This window comes from Amblyomma mixtum, chromosome 1 (assembly GCF_055824585.1).
Source record: "Amblyomma mixtum isolate Tamu chromosome 1, ASM5582458v1, whole genome shotgun sequence".
In the NCBI taxonomy this organism is placed as follows: Eukaryota; Metazoa; Arthropoda; class Arachnida; order Ixodida; family Ixodidae; genus Amblyomma; species Amblyomma mixtum.
In genome coordinates this window covers 288,830,744-288,852,791 of record NC_143012.1, presented here as the reverse complement: position 1 = coordinate 288,852,791, position 22,048 = coordinate 288,830,744, and the positions used below count along the sequence as shown (strand labels likewise).

General features: G+C 46.5%; 1 protein-coding gene across 3 annotated transcripts in view; it reads right to left on the bottom strand.

The window, feature by feature from the left end:
• The window catches only part of LOC149371993 (uncharacterized), a 238,403-nt gene that overhangs the window by 152,088 nt on the left and 64,267 nt on the right, over positions 1-22,048 (bottom strand). For 2 of the 3 annotated variants that reach the window (XM_089566333.1, XM_089566334.1), the window contains exon 2: positions 14,139-14,209. The exons of the other annotated variant lie outside the window; for it this stretch is intronic. The gene's annotated coding sequence lies outside the window, so the exon portion shown is untranslated. The remainder of the gene's footprint in view (positions 1-14,138; positions 14,210-22,048) is intronic. 3 annotated transcript variants of the gene reach the window in all.

Sequence of the window (22,048 nt, the reverse complement as noted above, 5' to 3'; positions counted from 1 at the left end):
TTTATTCCCGGCAAAATGAAAACTAGACTTTCAATTTTTCCTTAAGTACTCGGCACTTTGCGACATCACCTTTTTATCGCGAGCTTAACGTAATCCATATTATTCATCTCATCAAATTTAATGTTGGTGTATTTGGTTAAAATATAGTTAATTATCATAATATTTTTCAATTCATGCTCATGAAATACATTACTAACCCGAATGTTACCCGCTTTTCACGTCGGAATAATTTTTTGCTTCCAAAAGTTCGCACTAACTTCGTAATCCAAATAGTTGAATTTTCATTCATAAACATTTGCAATTCATTACCCCATGAAATTATATCTCCATCTCTAGCGTCATTTAAACGCCATGTTTATTTCTAACTGCTCATATGCGATGGTTTTAGTAATTTTTTTTTGTTTGCCTGTTGCGTTGTGGTCTATTGGTTGGACCTCTTTTATATATCAATATGTTTTTTAATCAAATATGTCATGACATTTTCGTCATATTCTTAAACTCTGTAGTGCAGCGGTTTCTGTTGCTAACAAATATCATTATTATATCCATTTTATTATAGCCGGTCTTATTACACTCTTTCTGCATGTATAATCAGTGCATACATATATACTTCATGGATCTTTTTAACGATGCGGTACAATATCAAGCAGCTGTTTTACTGAACCCTTCATTGACGCTTCATGAGCCATTGCTGCAGTTTGTAAGTCTCTCAGGCAACAGTGTAACGTGATGCAAACGTTGCGAACGAAACTGCTGATGAAAGTGGCGCTCAATTAAAGCCGCCTGACAAAGCTACTTTGGCTTGAAGCCGACAGTTCTTCACTTTTTTTTTTTTCCTTTACGGCCCCGGCGAAACCGAGTGGAAGAAAATCCAGGAACACGGAAGCAAGTTTCAGTGCTGTCTACTTAGAATTCGGATGTCTTGAATAATGAGAAAGAACAACTGCGAACATGCAGCTTATAAAGCGAGCAGCAGCAACAAAAAAAAAGCGCTCTCCGCTGAAGCATCTTTCATTGCGATTTCTATCAATTTTCCTCTTTTGTCTACTCCGATGACCAGGTAACGGCTCCAGGATGTCCTTTTATCTGTAGTGCTTTTACTGGGAGAAAATGTAGCAGAGTAACGAGCTCGAGCTAGCTGCGCGTCTCGCAAAGTTTTTTGTTTGTTTTTGCAGTTTCTTATTTTCTCCGGCGACCGCGCCGGTCGGGCAAATTCAACTTGTGTCCAAGCAAACAAGGGTCGCCCTCAAAACCCCAGGCACGTCCGCTGCCGCGGCACAAACGCCCTCCGGTCGTCGAGTCTATGCGTTCCACTGACTTCACATCCTGTCCTTTCATTGCAGCCTTTTTGTTTCCTTTTTCTTATTTTCACTCACCTTATATGCTTCTGGGAAAAAGAAGAAAAAAACAAAACGTGGAGACAGTGCGAAGACTCTGAGAAGTGCCGACGTTATGTCTCTCAAAGAGCGGTTCTTGCTGAGCAAGAGCAGACCTGCTGCATTTCGCAAACGAGACGCTGCCTGTCTTACAAGATAATCGCGAGCTGGAAAGAAGAACAAGCCGTACGCGTGCGAGTCAGTTCACCCGTTCGGCCTCAGTGCGAAGGAACGACGCTGAATGACCGGAGCCGACGCGACCGCCCCAGACACAGCCGCATAGTTTTCACTTACGGTTCAGCGCTCAAAAAGGAAAGCTGATTCAATGAGGCAACACCTTGTGCAGTTTCTTGCAAAAGTGCACAGGCCATATGGCGCGTTACTGAAGCCGGAAACTCCAGTGGCGTCTAATACCTTTGAAGAGTGAGCACAACGTGCTCGCACTCTGGGGCCTCGGATTTTTACAAGCACCACAAAAGTCCTGCGGCACGACATGGAGTCCATTGGAGTCGTCGAGCGCAAAAACAACTTACCAATTTGCATCCCCTAACAAGCGCACTAGGTACGCAGGCAACGTTAATTTCAATTCAGTGGATTAGGCATTCGGCTCCTGGTCCTATGGTCGCGTAATGCAATCCCGGCTGCGGCGGCCGCATTTAGATGGAGGCGAAATGCTAAAGACGACAGTAGGCGGTATTGGACCAGTTGGTTTACGTTTATCTCAAAACTCTAGCCCACCAAAGGCGAGACACTTAAAACTAAAACTAACATTTAAGATGTAAAATACTGCCGCATGCTGTGTGATGTCAGCGCACAATACATAGTCCCCGGTGGTATAAAATCCGGAGTCCTTCAGTACGATGTCTCTCACAGCCAATGCACTTGTCGCTTCACGAGGTTAAATTCCACATACCCATACCAATACCAATTTTAATTTTTGCTTTCCAGTAATGCCTATGGACTAATTACTCTAACTGCTTCGTTTGCGCAACAAAATCTTTGTCTACATATTCTGCTTTTTTTTTTCATTGAGACTGTATATTTGAGTCTCACGTTTCGTTGTTCCTTTGTTGCAAAAACAAAAGCGTGTGAGTAATAACCGCGCTATAACCGCATCAGCTAATGGCCCAGCAGTTTTTGCACACGTTGCTACATTCAGTTTCATACAAAATGAAGAAAAATAATGAAAAAAAAAACAACCTCCACTCTCCTGAAAGAAGAGTGCAGACGCGAATAAGTTTTCTCCTCTGAACACTGCCGCGCTGCGCCAAAGAATTGTCTCTGCATCGGACTCCCTGGGGCGTCATGGACATAACTACGATGTCGCTGATCCGCGCCCTTACGGCGAAAAAGGATGCTGAAACTCGAACACCAATAAATTTTGAGAGTAATAGCTTTTTTATTTTTGCGTGGTTGTGAATCATCGTCATTTTCAGCTGCCGGATTAATTCTACTGCAGAGTGTTTTAAGGTGCTCTGCTATCCCGCGCAAGCCTCTCCCATGCTGCAAGAGGGAGCTTGGTGAACCTACCAAGCACACTGAATTGGAGAACTGTGCTCGATCCCGTTACCTGGGGCATAAAAGCACCGGCCTTCTCGAGGGAGTCTGCAGCGTTAAGATTGCTAGCAGAGCTCACGCCAAGCCCAAAGAGATAATGAGGTGCTTAGCTGCATGAATGCTGGGCGCGGAAAGAGCAACGAAGACGTCCGCTTCATAGTTCTCCTTCCCATTCAAAGGAAATATGCAAAGTCCTAAGAGGCTATCATTCTAAAAATAAGCCTGGTAAGACATCACTTCTAGATAATGTTCCCTTGCTCTTGATTAAATGTTTGCAAGACCTTTTAGGATGCAAAAAAAAACGAAAAAATATACTGATAGGTCCGCTATATGTGGCAGTTACTGTAATTGAAAAGGCATGCTATGCGTACCTCTTGCGGATGCTAACTGCGTACACTTCAGGAAAATATTAACAACTTGTTCAGCTAACAAAATAAAGTAGTAAATAAGATTTATCAATATCTAAACCACAATGTCAGTCTAGTTCTCTTTTCATAAAATTCTTGTAAAATATACCCGCACTGTACTAAGCCTTTGGCTTTCTTGTTTTGCGGAGACTACCAACCATTCGGCGGCTGGCTCAATTTTTACATGCGAAAGCTCTACTTCATGACCAAAGCTGTAAAAGTCGATTCACAGCAGAAGCCTTGACTTCAGCCTTGAATAAATTAATAAATATTGCCGCGACTGGATTCCAACCCGTGGTGGCGCGAACAGGTAAGCTTCGCTGGCCACTGCACGAGGGCACTGTGCTATCGCCGCAGTCGATCACTCCTCGTGCTAAGCTGCATTATACTCTCGCAGCGAGCTATGGAAAGAAAAATGATAGGTGCAACGTTAAGAGATCGGAAGCTGGCGGAGTGGGTGAGGGAACAAACGCGGGTTAACGACATCCTAGTCGAAATCAACAGGAAGAACTGGGCTTGCGCAGGGCAGGTAATGCGAAGTCAAGATAACCAACGGAGTGGATTCCAAGAGAAGGCAAGCAAGCGTAGCATGGTGCGGCAGAAAGGTAGGGTGGGCGGATGAGATTATGAAGTTTGCGGAGATACGGTGGCCGCAACTGGTGAAGGACAGGATTAATTGAAGAGACATGGAAGAGGCCTTTGACCTGCAGTGGGCGTATATAGTTAGGCTGGCGATAAAGACGATGATTTTTTACACCACCGAAGGTGTTCCTTTCATTATGTTCAATACGTGGAAATATATAATTGCCCCGACACTATAAAAACTAATTCTGGCAGTGTGCTGCAAATCAAGTCAATGTTACCTTCGTTCGACTGGAACGCCACAAGCAGTAGACGCCTTGGAAGATCAAGCACTCGTCATTCAAGAACTGGCTTAGTGAAGCCAGGTTTTTCTCTAAAACACGCAGAAACACGCAGAAACAGAAGCCGAAATCTCAATAACTGAGCGTTTCCGCAGTTCCCTCCGACGATATGGCACTCACAAAAGCTGGGTCATCCAACAGGTGACAAAGTACTCGGTATAAAATGCCTTTGACGCTGTCATTCGTGTTCCGGAAGATTATGCAAGCCCATGGAGACGACGTAGCATGTGAAGACCAGCTCTGATCTTATCAGTGACGCAGCAAAAAAGAATTGTTCAGCGAATATCCGAAAGCAAACGGCGAGGGAGAAGCTCGGCGGGGAAGGGTTACTCGCGGCGCGGCCGCTTCCGTCGTCGCCGCCGCGGAAACAATGGCCGAATCACGACGACGTCGGAAATGTTTGGGACGCCGGCAGCGAGGAGGCGAAGCAGCGGCCGAGTCTCCCGGAGTGGACAGAGAATTTATTGTCCGGGCGACGCCTTCGGCGCTGTTGTTGCCGCCCGACGCACAAAGCGAGCGACGTCGACCGCCGGGACGCTTCTTCTCTAATTGAAGGAACTCCGCCACTACAGCGGTCCCGCCGCAGCCGTGGTTCTGCCGTTCGGCGCGAAGACGGGCTACCCTCCTTCTTCTTGCCGCATTCTTTTCCCTCTCCCTCGCTTCTCTCTCTCCCCCGCTGGTAGTGCGCCAAGTCCGACGTGCGCCCGGCTAATGAACAACGGCGCGAGTCTGCACGTTCATTAATAACCGGCTTGTTTATCGTGGCGCTGACGCGCCCGAGCCGGGGGTGTTGTGTTGTTCTTCCGGGGGCTCTGCGCCCCTGGACTGCGCCTCCTTATCGGAGCCCGCCCCGCGCCGTTTGTCACGCGCGGCCCGGCTGCCCGCTGCTCCCTTCCTCTTCTGTCGCGCCAAAGCTCTTCGGATTCCCGCCGGAGAGAAAGGAGAGGACAGAGCCCAGGCGCTGTCCGTCTCGGCTGGAATAATCGCCCTCGGTTTTCCGCACATCGGCGTCGATGGAGTGCGCGCGGATGGCGTCCTGCCGGGGCACCGTTTGCTGCTGGTCAGCAGCTGGTGCACACCTGTCGGTTTCCCCGTTCGCTCGGTCGCCCTCTAGCCATTCTCTCTACCACTGACCGTCGTAGGCGCCGAATACGTTCTCTCACTGTTGATTTAAGGACCGTCTGTGAAGCCGCTAGCTGTTTTCGGGCCTTAAGGCTCACCCAGAAGACAAATGGCTTGGTTCGGTTTATGAGGTTTAACGTCCCAAAGCGACTCAGGCTATGAGAGACGCCGTAGTGAAGGGCTCCGGAAATTTTGACCACCTGGGATTCTTTAACGTGCACTGACATCGCACAGCACATGGGCCTCTAGAATTTCTCCTCCATAGAAATTCGACCGTCGAGGCCGGGATCAAACCCGCGTCTTTCGGGTCAGCAGCCGAGCACCATAACCACTGAGCCACCACGGTGGCCCAGAAGACAAATAAAACACCCTATCGCGTACTTTTTTATTAAATGACTGTGGTTTTCATTTTGTGCGCACGCATGCGTGGGTGTGTGTGTGTGTGTGTGTGTGTGTGTGTGTGTGTGTGTGTGTGTGTGTGTGTGTGTGTGTGTGTGTGTGTGTGTGTGTGTGTGTGTGTGTGTGTGTGTGTGTGTGTGTGTGTGTGTGTGTGTGTGTGTGTGTGTGTGCGTGTGTGCGTGAGTGCGTGCGTGCGTGCGCTTGCGTGCGCATGCGTGTATAGTTTTTTAGATGAGCAGGACAGGAGATCTAACTTAACTTTGAACTCTGGACTAAGCTTCATAGCCAGATGTCTGCAGCTCTATTCCCGCATTTGTAGCAGCTTAGTATGAGGCTTTGAATTTTGCTGTTAATACACATTTATTTTGGCATTCTTCAAGTGAATGCACGTAAAACTCCAAAAATATTCTTGACCGTTTCAACGCTATAGCGTTAAAGAGCTCGTGTTATGAAAACTTGCCCACCGGATTGTGACGAAACTGCCCGCCGTGGCAGGTGGCGGTGGCAGCTCGGGAAGATCAGTGCAACCTGGGTCGCACAAGGCCCACCAGAGGCAGCACCTGCCATCGCAGAGCAATGGTTTATCACTTAATCGCTGCACCACTGGGCCAGGGGTGGCATGAGGGCTGCCAAGGGTCTATGAACGTAAGGAAGAGAATGACTAATTCTGCATGTGTGGGAATTTACCCCTTACGTAAGCTGTCACGTCATACCCTTAAGGCCGTGATTAAGTGTGTTCTCTAATTTTTGAATTTCAGTTTATTTCAAACAAGCATAGATACGTGTCTTAGGAATACGTAAAAAATATGCGCGGTATCTATGATCAAAAGAGACGGTTACGACTAGAACATAAAGCCATAAAGCCCCTCCATGCAGTGCTAATAGAGGTAATGCAGTGATACAAAGCATTTATCAAAGCGTACAACTTTTATCAAAGCAGCCCTCTCTATCAAACAGTACTTTCTAGACATCAAAACAAAAATCAGCGAAAAAAAAATTACGTTGAAAGAGGCAACAATCCTTACTCTTTACCGTGCGCACGTCGCGTCTATTCGTACCAGTTGGTTTAGTATGGGGGGGTTTAACGTCCCAAAGCGATTCAGGCTATGAGATGCCGTAGTGAAGGTATTCGGAAATTTCGACCACATGGTGTTCTTTGACGCGCACTGACTTCGCACAGTACACGGGCCTCTAGCATTTCGTCTCCATAGAAATTCTATCGCCACAGCCGGGATCGAACCGACGTCCTTCGGGTCAGCGGCTGAGCGCCAGCCACGGAGTCACCGCGGCATCTTGTTTGTCTACCCGTGGATCAAGAATTCCACAACACTTTTTACCGCGTCTTTCATTCCCTCGTCTCTCTCCGTCTCCTCTCTTCCTACCCGGAATGCAGCCTCTTCGCTTATTTTGCCTCAACGATGTTAACCAAGGGTTTACATTCACGCATGTCTCCTCCTACCTACCTACCCCGATGGCAACTTTTTAATTCCATAGCTGAGTGCCACGCTATCGAACTCGCTTTGATAAAGTGACGGAGGGTGCACCTGAAGGAAGACAAACCGGAGCAGTCCAAACATTAACCTCTGCCAACAAACATGCACAGCCAGTACCTGCGTAACACTTTTTGTTCTGGCCGATGTGTAATGAACGAAGCAACAACACACACACGCTGTGGCACTTCTTCACAGAGAGCACTTCGCTCTCCTCCATCGTGGTACTCGGTGGAATCCATGATGGAATCCATAGTGTTTCTAAACTTGGTGACGGCTACTGCAGGGTACATCTGCGGGGCGCGGGATAGAACCTAGGTTTCCACAGCCACAAGAGGTGACTTCGTGTGAGTAGTTTAAATCACCAGCTAGCAACACCGTCCAGCATCAAAGATCACATCTATGAAAATACAACCTCATTATTTTGCTCACTGTCACCCCTCGCTTCTATCAGGCTTGCGTTCACCACCAAATTCTACGAGCAAACTCCCTACCCGCCGTCTTCCACCGCTAAATGGAACGCAACCACCACAGAAACACGTTGCAACGCGGGGACCAGTGTCGAATCGTAGCAGCTGCTCAACCAACAGCCACACACGCGGCGCGCTGGAAATCCGCGGAGGTGCGCCAGAGGGAACGAACCAGTGTTCTTCGCCCGGTCGTTCGGACGTAGCCGGCCGCCGACGGCAAAATGTCAACGTTCGTCGGAGACAGGAGACGCTATTCCTCCCCCTCCCCCTTCGCCTACTTGGAGGCGGGGGTAGTCGCACGTGTAATTCACAGGCCTCGCTATTTATCAAGGCCCGGCACACGCGCATCTTTTATTTATTTTGTTTTCAATTCCGGGACGGCGTCATTACGTAACGCGAGCAGCCTCCGGCGCACCCACCTCGCTCCCAATTTCTCCGCTTATGAGTTATATATTCAAAAGCAGAAAGCGCGGCAAGAAAGGTTTGGCCGGCGGGAAGCGCTAAATCTGCGGCCTTACGTAAACCGGTATTTTCCCGGCCGTTATTCAGCGGCGGCGAAAATCCGTGCTGGCCTTGCAAAGATTTGGTGGCGCGAGAAAGAGAATTAATGCGTTGGAGAAGCAGAGCGGATATATTTGGGGAAAAGGCCTGCCTCCCGCATTGTTCTTTCCTGGACACTTTTTCGTTCAAACAAGCAAAAAGAGGTAACTAGTTTAGCAGCAAATTTAAGAGTGACAAAAAAGTTGACTTCTTAAAATAGGTGATTTTTTTTTTGTCCCCCAGAGAAACGTGATTTTAACAGAAACACTGAGGTTGACATCCACGCTATTTGGTTCAAGGAATATACCAAAAAAGATAACGTAGGAAATTATATTGTTTTCAGTAATAATAATAATATTTCTATTGATGATGATGATTGTGGTGGTGACAATTTCGCTACATGACTGAAGATTGCCCACAATAAAAGCCGTCTCCTGACAAAGTGACTATGCAACGGTTCTGAGGGTCACTTCATCCTGGTGCTCATTTCTGTCGCAGTCCGCGGAGCCGGCTCACTGTCCTACACGCTTGGTGTCATCAGAACAAAGGCGCTCTCAGAAAGCGCCATCACCTTGCTTGTCGTTTCCCAACGGGATCAACTATGATACTTTAATAACCAAACTCGACACTCACGGTTTGCCAGCCGCTTTCTTTAAATCATCCAATCTTACTCAGCCTCCCGCAGTCCGCACGTAAGGATGCATAAAGAGGTTTCCGATGTCGAATCGGTACGAGGTGGTGTCCCTAAAAAGAGCGTTTTGGGTCCACTCTTCCTTAACCTAATTTATATTATTTGACGAGAAGTGCGCGTTTATAATATCCGCTGATGACACCAGTCTTTTTTTTTTTTTTTTAAATCAACTCACATATCTGATCTCATTGCTCAAGCGAATCAGTGTATGCCTTCTTTTTATGAATGGACAACCATTCACTCTTTAGTAATCAATACTTATAAAACCACAGCAATATTTTTCCGGTCGCGAAATATGCGTTCTAAACTACCAGACGCTTCGCTCTGTTTTGGTTCAATTGAAATTGAACAGGTTTCTTAAGTTAAAAGCCTAAGAGTATTTCAAATAGCATTTGTCCTGGAATAAACAAACTTTCTGAGGTCGTCGGTATTTTATCCAGACACGTTACTTTTTTCCTCAATGTGTGAAAGAAATTATTTACCGCTCATTATTCTCTTTTTTCACTAGTTATAACATTGTTTGTGCGTGTATGTGGAGAGTGACTACCTTTTCAAGCATTAGCAAGCTTTACAACATACAAAAATGAGTCCACAAATTAAAGTCAACGTTTCCCGTAAAGCTCCTAGGGACAATTTTTCAAACACTAAATATGATTCAATACAGCAACTATATAAACATACTTTGTTAAAACGTTACAAGCCAGCTGCTGATAATCTAGCTATATTTTTCAAAGCAATACTCATTCTAGAGCACAAGTCAACTATTTACGGTACGCGCACCCATGATAATTTTCACATTCCGCAAACACGAACGAATTATGGCCGTCGGATGATCAGTTGCAATTCACTACTCCTTTTGAACACAGCAGGAGATTTGTAGCATAGAAATTGTTTTTTTTTAAGTCCTGCCAAGGTTGTTTTTTGCTGTAATTTGTTTTTGTACACCGCATGCACGTTCTTTATTTTAATCCGTTAGTATGCCTTGTTTTCCCGCCGTTTCTGTCAGCTTTATGCGAAAATGCCATAGTGTCTTTTTGTTTGTTGTGCAAGCGAAAAGCTTTTTTCCTTGCTAAATGGCCAAGTTTTGTGCGGGGGCGCAGATCCTTCGTCAAGCATTCTATGGGCTTTTTTGTAGCGCTCCTGAAATCTCTGTGCTGTTGGCGACTTGGCATGACTTCATTGGGTTCCGGCGCTCGGATCTGGAAGGTTTTGATATCAGAATGGCAAAGGCAAGCTCGCCTGCACACAGCACAGGTTTCCGTTCATTTGCAAAGCCACCTGGACCCCGCGAAAGCCAAGCGTTGTCTACGAGAATTCCTGCTCACCGTGGACCGCACAGCTGAATTTCCGTGGCAGAAGAAACTGACTTATTTCAGCACACGCCAACCACCGAAGCACCCACCACGAAGCAAGTGGGCAGACTCACATCCCGGAGGTCCCCTGGAGGTCCCCAAGAACGTCACAAGGCACTTGTCCTTGGCCCACAAGACAGCACGTGAGGCTACTTCTCCACCCAGTGCAATCCTGGTGAGAACTGCCCTCCAGGGCCACCGTAGGCGCCCTGTTTGCTCCATTCTCTCTTCGTCCGAGTCCCTTCCGCTGTTCTGAAAAACCTACAGTGAGCCCGATAAATGCTAGGGGCGTAGCCAAGGTGGAGGGGGTGCTTCGGTGTCAGCACACCCCTTGAAATATTCTGAACGCTGCATGCCCCTCCCACATCACATCAGTATATTAAAATGATAAAACTAAAATAAGAGCGTAGATTTATTTTCTAAAAGAGCGACGTACGTTGTGGCGGTTTTATCATAGGAAGCGGAAATTTTTGCAGAAGAGAGTCACTGTTCTTCACCATCGCACGACGTATGACACTCTTTTTAATTGTATGCACAGTTCACCCAACTAAACATGCCTTTCCACGTCAGGCTCCTTTCTCAACCTTTGCATTGTCTTCAAATAATCACTATCGCGAAATAAAAAGTGTGTGTGTGTGTGTTTGTTTCAAGCACCTCTGCGGCCAGGCGCAGGTTCGTATGCATCGGATGAAAGTTTCGACAGATGTCATTCGTTCACAGTTGCTGACTTTGTTGCAGAGCAGAAGCTTTTCTCTTAAAAAAAAACAGCGCAGAGAAAGGGACAAAAAAGAGGCAATAATAGGACGAGTGCTCACGCTACTGTCAATGTCTTTTCCCGTCCTTTGCGCTTTTTTTTTTTTACTTCAAGCCGCATATAAATGTCTAATGACTAGCCTAAAAATTTTCCTTTGTGTAGAAGCTTTTGTGTTGTCGTATATCATGTTAAAATATTGTAAATAGCCGCGTTCTTTTTGTAGAAGATAAATGTTCTTTACGAATCAAGCCCTCTGAGTCCTAACTGCACTCGTATTATTAGAGTGAAAGAAACAACTAACCCTCCTGCTTTATTAAAGCATAAAAATGACTAAGATAATATCTGGGCGCAAGCTCTCTTTGTTTTAATTTTTTCCGGCGGCATATAACACCAGCTGAAAAATATTTCTGGTTACGCCAGGGGTGCTACTGTTTTCTTTTTTATGCTAAATATATTGCCGAATTTACTCTTCGTGGCCAGGAACAATTGCGTTAACGAAGCTATCCGCGAAAACAGGTGGTTGTTAATGTCGCTCTCCACGTCCCTCAATTCGAGTGACCTTTCTAACTTGACCCAACCGACCACCCGCAATTGTGACTTTCTGAACTCCTGGGCAGAGTCATTTTTTGTCACTTGCGCAGTCCGTTTTCTTTGCAACATATTTCAGTAAAGTCAACGCAGGGTAGTGTGCGAACGATTAAGTAAAAGCTGGAAGGCGGTAAATACGTGTATACGTGAGGTATTGTTTGAATTACGGCTATCCTTGTCACTAGTTAGGACATTATGCGAAAAGCCTGTTTGTTTTTTTTTGCTCGGCAAGAGAAAGCATCATAATTCAACGATCTATATGAAAACCTTAGTGAGTGTTAGCTTGCTACTACGCGTTATGTCAACAACGCCGACGTAACAACTTAAACCCAATACTGAAGTTTAGCGGTTCAAACAGCCGTCCCCGAAAAACTAACATAAAGTGTTATCAACTCAGGCTGTGTCGTGCTAGGAAAACATACTGGGTGGAGTGTGCTTCGCTCCGAGTGGCTGACCTCAACTTGGTTCTTTTACTGCCCCCTCTCGCTTCGCTGAACCAGTTTCTTCTTGCGACTCCTTCCTCGCCGAGACCCCCGAAAGAAAGGCTGAGTATGCAGTCAGGATTTATGTGCTCTGTGCCTTATAACGCGATGAACTCCCATGGCTCACTATATCACGCTCAAGGAGACGCAGTTCCCGCCTGTGGACAGCGCGAGAGTGAAAAGAAAGACGACGGACCCGAACACAGAGAGAGAAAGAAGAAGAAAAGGAAACGAGTAAGGTGCGCTGCGCGGACGGCGAACAAACATCAACAAAGTGCGCGTGTGGCAACCCGTGAGAGCGCGAACGACGCCCGGCACCGGCGGAGACAAAACACCCAGAGAGACGCCGCCGCCGAGCGCACCCTCTAGCGTGTCGGCGGCGAGGAGAAGAAATTGTTAGAGCCATAATTTCAGCGGGGCCGCCGCAGCCGGAGGGGGTTTAAGGAGAAGCGTCGTCGTAAGCACGCGAGAGCGCCATTTCGCGGAGGCAGCGAGTCTGGCGGGATGGAGGTCGGCTTGCGCAGCTTCTCATTCTTGCGCTGTAGCCCGCGATGCCGTCGGCTGCGCGGCAGCGCCACTATATCGCGACGAAGCTGGCGTAGTGCGCGCGGCGAGCATTTGGATTCGTTCGTTCGTTCCTTCGTTGCTTCTTTCGTTCCTTTGTTTCTTCCTTCGTTCCTTCGTTCATTGCTTCGTTCGTTCGTTGGTACGAAACTTGTGAAGAGATTGCACTGGTAGTCAGTGATGTTGCGACACTTACTACGCTCTCTTATTTGAAAGCCGAGAATCTGCCCGTTGAAGACTTGAACGCTGTATCTCCTGGACTACGTTATCCACACCTGCGGCATCTCCTTCTTGGTACTGTATCACCCGCCCGCTATTGTGTGTCAGTTTAAGACTCTGGACGAGGGTGCGCTTAAAACGCTGGACTCTGACTTTTAAAGAAAGAAATTTCGAATCGCTGCATTTCACAGCGCTAACTTGAGTATTTAACATACTCGTGTTGACCGGACCGACGTGTGCAATGCCGCAGAGACTGACTGCCGCAGAGACTGACTGCCGCAGAGACTGACTGCCGCAGAGACCTGAACAGATGTTCGAGCACCGACGGTACCGAGAATAAAAACATTGTGCATAACTAACATCTGTTCAAACCAGGGGCGCATTTATAGATCGCGGCCGGGGACTTTTTTCTTTGAGAAAATGGGCACGAGGCTCAGCACGCTTTCTCTATGTGGAATTTAGCATTTGGGAGCCGAAGGAAGCTCTGGTTCAAACACGAATGTGAATAGTTAACCACCTATAAGTGTAATGTAGAAATCCTCGTTGCCCATTCAATAGACAGTCAGGAGAAAGAGTGAACCGACATATATCAGGGCGTGCAGTATGCAACATGCAAGCAACGTTTCCAGTCATCTTCGCGTTATTGTATTTCACTCAGTCACATATAGAAAAAAATGAAGCCAAGCAAAGGGGGTTTTCATGGCTAGCTACCCGGTCGGCGACGTCTTTTTGCGCTCTGTTCATCGATCTCAGCATGATATGTCTCGATAACACTCTAGCGTCTATACTAAAGAGAAAATAAAAAATTCTCTCAGCTGCACTCCCCCCCCCCATTTTTTCTCTTGGTCGAATGCCAGTAATCACGCGACGTACTTTGCATCTAAGCCTCTTGGAAATTCCGCGAAAGAGCCAGGAATCTATTGGTGGATGGTTCTTTCCGACAACTAGCGTATGCTGTTAATGATTGCTTTTAGTGCAACATGAAAAAGCTTTTGCACGGCTCATGGCCACATTGCCAGTAAACGTGGCCCTCTGAAGAATCTCTCTCAAGGCAAAAACAAAAGTATTGTCATCTTCCAGTTGCGAGCTCATGAGTAAATACAAGGCCCTGTTTTTTGCTCGCTGTTGACAACGGTGCACATGCAATCAGTGACCCAAACCCGTAAGAGGGTATTGGTTAGAACACTGGCACTCAGTGACATACCTCATGGCTCGCTCGTCCTTCAAAATGTCATCTGCGTCGGCTCCAAGGGCGGCCAGGTATGCGTAACAGAACTGCGGGGGGAGAAACAAAAAAGCATAAACAGCGATTACACTCCTGCCAGAGCAGCTGACCTGCGCTATCTGGTTCACATTGCACTTTTGCATTTGTTTGAATAAAGCCACAAAACCTTGAATAAAGCCGACGACATCGCCTGGTGCCAGATACAAACTCTCACATAACCTAACATTTTTCACGTGCTCCTTTTGTTCCACACCCAATACCCCGAATGCTGTCCGCAGCGCAACAATCCACATCCGAAACTCTATCACTCTTTCTGGGAATGCCCGAACCCACTAGGAAATTAAATATCCATCTCCAACGCTTGATTCTCCTCCTCGAAGGCTGCCCTCTCCATCTCGGACCCGAGCGCTTAAGAATCGCCCATTGAGCGGGCGCGCCGGATCGCGCCAGCCAATACAGACCCGGAATGAAAAATTCGCCCATCACGGACGGCTGTAACTAATCCTAAATAAATGTTTTTACCCCTACCACCACAACGTCTGTGGCTCTGGCACCAAGCATACGTGCACCGTTCCGAGAGCGAAGCCCTCCCTCGGCTGCCTCCATGGCACTCCCACAACGCGAATGACGCGCCACGTCACCGCTGGCGGCGCTTGGTGGCGCCGTTTTTTGGTCCCCGCACCCCACCTGATGAGGACGCAGTTGGCACTATGTGCACAATATGGTCACGTGATCGCAGCCGCTCGGCGCACGAATTTCTTTATAACGGCTAGAGTTGTAGTATAATGCAAACGTTTCCTTTTTTCAGCACATGTATGTCATCAAACGTATTCGACGAACCAGCACAAGCCCATTGGTTGCACTGGTACTACCGAAAGCAGAAATATATTAACCATGGTAACCCCTTGAAGGAATTTGTTAGGAAGCGTTAGAAGGCGGAATTTCTTAGAAGGAGTTGTTAGAAAGCGCTTCGTCCTGTGTGTTCGTCCCTTTTCCGTGTTTTTTAGCGCTCACCAATTCCTTCATGTAGCTCTTTTGAATGGTAACCCCACAGACGCTTTTGACTATTCGCTAATTTGGCTTTTCCACATCGCTGGCCGACAGTCAGACGAAGTTCTGAATGCGCTCGCAAGAGCTTTCTACTTGCGCGTGGTGTTGCCACGGAAACCACGTCAGCATCTGTTACGTCATCAAGTACAAGACATGCGTCAGCATTCGCTGCATTACATATTGAATCTATCGCCATTACTTAGAAACACTGCGCTTTTGAGCTGTCATAGCATTTGAATGCAAATAAAACTGCGAGCTCTGTGCCAGAGAGCAAGCCTTCATAAATCGTGCTGTAGTCCACATATGTGTAATCTGTCTTTTACTCGTCTAAAGCAGCCTATAAAAAATGTCCAAGCTCTAGTAGCCTTCTTAGTAATCACCAAACAGAACCGCTATTCACTACGGAGGAAATTTTCTAATTCTTTTTGCGGACTTATAGCACATGTCGAGGTATAGGCGGTAGTAAGCGGATGTGAGCCAAATTTTTCACAGAAAATAAAATACAGCGATATTAACAGTGCTTACAACCTAGCATGCATGAATTTGGAAGACAGAATGCAGGCAACCTAACACGTTAAGTACAAAAATTCCACCACCGCGACCGGGATCGAACCCCCGAAAGACGCGGGTTCCATCCCGGCCGCGGCGAACGAATTTCGATGGAGGCGAAATTTTGGAGGCCCGTGTACTCTACGATGTCAGTACACGTTAAATAACTCCAAGTGGTCAAAATTTCCAAAGCCCTTCACTCCGGGGTCCCCATAGCCTTAGTCTCTTGGGACGTTAAACCCTCATAAACCAAACCAAACAAAACAAAAATAGAAACGAGGCGATGGACGAAGTAATACAAAGTCCAAACATTTTGTTGTTTCAAATGGCTCGAAACCGCGATGCGAGGAGTTGCTGCACACGCGTATTAGGCAAAACAAATGCAGGAAATGTCAGCTCCCGTGCAGGTCTTGGTGTGAAGAGGACGTTTAAAAATTATACGGAGGAACAGTTAAAGACTAGCTTTGCAGTAATTGACTGACTGTCCCTCCTTTTCTTGTCCCTTGCTTCTTCTAGTTGCAAGACTCTCCAAGCCCCTTCTCGCAGCGTCTCCGGACCGTTACATCACTGGAGTGAGCAAACCGAGACGCCTGGATCCGGGTCGCTGCGAACGCGGCGACTGTCGCAGCAGCCGCTCCTGCCGGCGTGGCCTTCACGTGCGCTGTCGTCCCCAACCCTTAGGCGCCCAGCGAAGCGAACCCGACCTGACGGGCTGGCAGCCATCAGGGCGTCTTATCGGACACTTCGCAGACCCCTTGCGAACGCTGCCTTCTGCACGGCTCATGAGGCATTTGCTGCACCCCGCTCTCGCGGCTCGCTCTTTCTTTCTTTATTTCGTGCGCGAGAGAGGGCGCCTTCTTGCACCGATTTTTTTTTTCTCCGTGGATCTTTTTTTACTGCGTGTCGTCAGTCGTCCCGGAGCGGAAGTGGACGGATTCGGGAAAAAATGACTTCACAGAATTACTTTGAGAGTTTGTGTTAGCGTTTAACGTCCTCGTGTCGGCAGTGAGCAGCGCAGTAGTAAGGACGTTCACATTAACTTCGACCACATGATGTTCCTTAGCATGCAAAAACATCACGCAGCACATGGGCGTATTCGCAGTATTTTCTCCTCTACAGGAATGCGCCCGCAGCTGGAAGGATTCGGTCCCGCGAACATGGGCGCAAAAGCCAGAACGTCGCCGCTCCTGAGCGGCTGCGCCGGGTGACTGAGTCTCAGCTAAACAACAATATAACCGAAGAACTTCTCGCGAAGATAATAAAAAAATTGGACAGTTTTTTTCTTATCAGTTTCGCATTGTAAGAGACCTTACCCAAAGTGTTAACCATTAAGATATCGTTTCGCAGTTTCACTAGCCCCAGTATCCCAGGCTGTTCGGGCTAAACACAGCTGGCTGAGTTGGCTCAGAAACACTCATCGATGTTATCATTGAGAATCCACACACTACGTGAAGAACGGTACGCACCATAGGGCTTCCTGCTGCTCACATTTTCTCGTTTTCACGCGATTAATTCTTCATTCTGCCGGCGGAGCAAATTGCAGCGCTTTTTCTGCCTCTCCTAGGCAGATATCCTCGATATCACTCGCTATTTTCTCTGATATTTTAAGTAAATTTGTGCGCTCATTTCCTGCTGTACTGTCGAACAAAAGGAATCTTATATTTATCCTCTCCGCATCTGAATCTTCATATGAAATTATGAAGCCGTATACGGCAGTAAAATATCAGCAGCGGATGCTCGAGTCGACAGAACGACGCCTAGGTTTTACGGCTCCCACAACATATCTGACACATGAAAACATGGTAGAGAGAGGGTGTGGTAGATGGTCCTTGGCGATCACAAAATGAACAAGGGAGGGGAAAACCTCAGGTTGCTTGAGCCAACGTTTCGACAAGGGGACTTGTCTTCGTCAAGTCACGGAGAATTTTGTTGTTACTACAAAACAAAGGAAGACAAGTCCTCTTGTCGAAACGTTGGCTCAAGCAACCTGAGGTTTTCCCCTCCCTTGTTCATTTTCTGATCAACATGAAAACATATGTGAGACCTCGGCGCTGTTAAGTCAGCGATGCCTGAAACAATAAAAATCATATCAACTAAAGGACTTCCGATAATAACTTATATATAATATCTAAATATATATTACCTCGAGCAAAGCAAGTCGTTGGTACCGCCACCAAGTGACTATCGTGCATGTTCACAGGGTTTGCCAGCGGTCGTACCAATGAAACTAAAATATGTTTCACACACAGAACCTGTTATAGCTGTAATTAAGCTAAGAAGCAAGTCTCAAGTGCAACATTGTTTGGGCTTTCTTTTCTTAGCATAGAGTTCACTGTTCGTAAAAGAAACATGGCAAGTCAGATTTTTAAGAACCCTTACTAGGCATAACTAAAATTAGATCTTTTAAAGCTGTGGATTTGAAATTTCTCTCCGTTGACTGGGCCAACAGCACAAAAACTGACGTGAAATGACGCCTAAATCATGCTAATTCCAGTCAAAATACAAGACAGAATCATACCCATAATATGACAAAACGTTTTCTCGTTCTGTCATAACAATGTTCTGTAGTACTCTATTTTTCTGCACTGCTGATGTTTTTTCAAGGTATATTTTTCTATAGTTTTGTTGTTACAAGTGACAGAGAATTTAGTTGTTACTACAAAACTTTCTTTTGTTACCACAAGTCCTCGACGTAAAGTATTACAGAAAATGTGCTGTAACCAGAGAAAATTTCGTGTTGTGTGTTTCGATTGGGATTTCTTAGGAATCCGCGACAAACACCCATCGTTTCCCTCTCACGAAGTTGAATGCGTGCAAAATGGCGCTCCGCCTTCCCCGTATGCAAGCTCCGGTCTGGCCACAACGAAGCCGTCCGCTCCGCACGATGTATGTCGCAACGAGATCCGAACTCGCCCCAAGTCAGCTGCGCACCACTGTGGCTGTTTTCTTCTTATCTCGGGCTTTGCTTGGCTTCAGCGACGGCGCAGTTCGTTCCTATCCGCCTGCGCTTCCCTACGAGCCCCTAGGGCTCGCGAAGCCTCTGCCGCCCCGACCTTGCAGTGGCTTCCCCCCGTGCACTTTTTAGCCAGCGAAAGACTCTTGCGGAAAAAGGCAAATGAGTCCCGAAAGAATAAAGAGAAACGTATTGAACAACAACAAGAAAAAACACGTGATTTCGCTTGGGAAACGCCAACATAGAACAGAAAGATATGCAGCCTAGAATAAGTCACAGCCGCGCTTAAGAACTCGTGTAGTTTCTGCACTCGCGCTTTCGGCGTAATGAGCGCCGTTCTGCGAGTAAGAAGATTGGTTCCTTAGAGCGGACCGTGGAGAAGGGGGCAAAGGGGGATGAGGCTCTCGGAAAGCAGAACTATTTCCTTCGCGTTTTATACTTTTTTTTTTTACTTTGGAGAGTTCTCTCGAGCACGCAGCTCACCGAAGTCTGCACAACGGCCCCTCCCCCCTTCCCCCTATCCCCCGTCCGGTGGTGCTGGCGTAATTCTTTGCGCCGCACGCTACTCTTCTGCAAGTGTGTTTCAAAACCAACTTCACGAGCCTTACTTTCACTCCGATCGCTTCATATGAGAAGCGAACTCTTCGTGAAAACCCAGTGTGACGGCGGGCTCAAAGTAGTAATAGTTTCAGCCTTTCCGACGAGGTGACCGACTAGCTACGGTATTGAGCTACAGAGAATGACGTGGAGGTTTCAAAAGAAGCGCAAATTTCAGAGCAGGTCGAAAAACTGAGGGTGGTGGAAATAAATCCCGACGCTTGGCATTGCGACGTGCTTACAGTCAGACCTCTCGACTTCCACACTATAAATACCTAGCAGTTAATGAAATCACTGCTAGTATATTATGTAGTTTTCTTCTTTACAAGTCAATTGGTTCATATTTGGAACACTTCGCCAGTTAATATTCAATGATTTTGTGTTTCTGAACATAATATGATAGTAAAAGTCCTGTGTTGGTCAGTGTTGGTCAGATGTTTAGGGGAATCCTCCAAGGTGGAGTAGATGTGTAAGAAGGAGAGGCCGGATTTTTAGGCACTAAAAAGCACGTTTTAGGCGCCATAAATAGGCGGCTAAAATTGCATTTTAGGCACCTAACGGAGAAAAATAGGCACTATAAACTTTATCAAAAGTGCACACAGTTCCAAACTTCAGCGCGCAATATCTGCCGTAAAATACAACAAAAACAGAGCAGGAATAATTTGGGACCTTAAGCAAGGTGCGAACATTAGCAGCCGTTTTTTTTAAGGCTGTCGCGCAACTTTTCGTACAAAACACATGCTTCAGCAGAGCAAAAGGGACGGTTACCAACCCTTTTAAAAACACTTTGGTATACCTCGAAACAAACAATTCGCTTGTCGCGTACAAAGATAGAAACAATGAACACCTTAACAGGAGGCCATGTATTTAGAAATTGATAGAAACATCGTCAATTCAAAGCATCTGACAAATGAGTTCAGTCTTCGCTCACACAGGACTTGAACTTATTTATTGCAAGCATACACGATGCTTCAACATTAATAAATATGTTGTCATTTGTGTAAACAGTGTTTTATAAATTGTGGCGTGTCTGGAGCCACGCGACTATCAAATAGTGCTTGCCATTAGAAGGGTCTGGAAACTATAAATACGAGATGCTAGAAAATGTTACACACAGTGCTGCTTGATGCCGAAAAGAATCATAGTTCTGCACGAGCCTACGTACATCCACGAGGATCCATGGTAAAATAAACATCATCCATCTAGAAATCACTGTTGAAGCTATGGAAGCAGTAGCAGACAAGCACCATCTCCAGGTTGATCGACTCAAATTTATGCCTCTTATCAGTAAGAACAAGCTTGTATGCTGAAAAGGAACGCTCAACATCAACGGATGTTACAGGAGCATGCTTGTACTTAGGAACATTTGATGGCTTTACACTGTTCGGTATCATAGAATGTTCACCGGTAAGTACTCCTGAAATTTGACTGAGAACCCCTCGTTTTTTCCAAGACGGACTGCAACTTTGCGCGGATTTTCTCGACAACTTTTCAGTGAAGAAGAGCAGCGATTCGTTGCTGCACATTCTCAATTAGTCCAATGTTGGTAGTCAGCATTACACCCCCACATTCAATTTTTTTTATAGTGCTCGCAAGAAAAGTGAAGTTAGCGCACAAGTACTCGAGGTCTCCTTGGAGGTTGTCCTGAAGAGTGGCTGGAAGAGTGGCCTTCATGCAAGCATTAAATAAACATTGTTTGAGTCATTTACTCTATGGTTTGAGTGCACGAATGCATTTTCGTATGCACGCACGACTGCCAGCTGTCTAGTGTGGCCTGCTCCAACAAGATTACTGCCAAATGCCATTTTATGAAGATGGCATGCTGCTGGGGCACAAGGAAGGAAAATAAGGCAGGTTACCCAGGTGGAAATTTTAATCAGTTAAACTGTTTCCAGCAGGTTTATGGAACATTTTACAGTTGGTTTCAATTGGAACCAACTGGAAATTATTTGGACGAACCTATAACTTACTCCATATACTTTCCGAAATGTGGTGCCATCTGGTCAACTATCCCTTCAACAGCCAAAATCATCAACAAGCTGCCACGATAAAATGGCAGAAAATAAGAAAACGGTTGCTTCGATATTTTCGGCTGACGTGGTTGGTAATGTGTACACAGCCGGCGTAGGTGCAGTGTTCACCACAGCCAACTAACGAGGCCATCTAATGTTGCCACGTGTGTGTTCTACTCAAAACCGAAATAGATTCGAAAGCAAACAGAGTCTGAAAGCAAAATCACAGCGTATTTCAGGCCCCTTTTCTGTAAAATAGGGCATTTTTAGGCACCGACGTTGGAAATAGGCATTTATAGGCACTGGCACCCAAAATAGGCATTTATAGACACTATAAAAAGAGTATTAAACTTACTGTGAACACCTAATTCGTGCTCATATGTAAAAATGGTGCGCCTACGAAGCGCTGAAAAAAATAGGCATTTGCCTAAAATCCGGTCTCTAGTAATAAGGCAGCAATTGCTCATTGGTATCCATCCAAGCGCAGCCATACGGCTACAAAGGAAATCTACACAGCTTTGTCAGAAACCCTGTAGTTAAAGGGAAATTTTTCCTCATCCGGGGTTCAGACCCGGAACCACAGCTTCACCGGAGCAGACGCTCTACCGACTGCGCCAACCTGGACGGCAAGCTTATGGTAGGGCGAAAGCAAATTGATCAATAACTTGAAGTGGGAACAGTGTTTCCCTTAGTTTCAATGAAAAGGGGGAAAGGAAGTGCTACCGTAC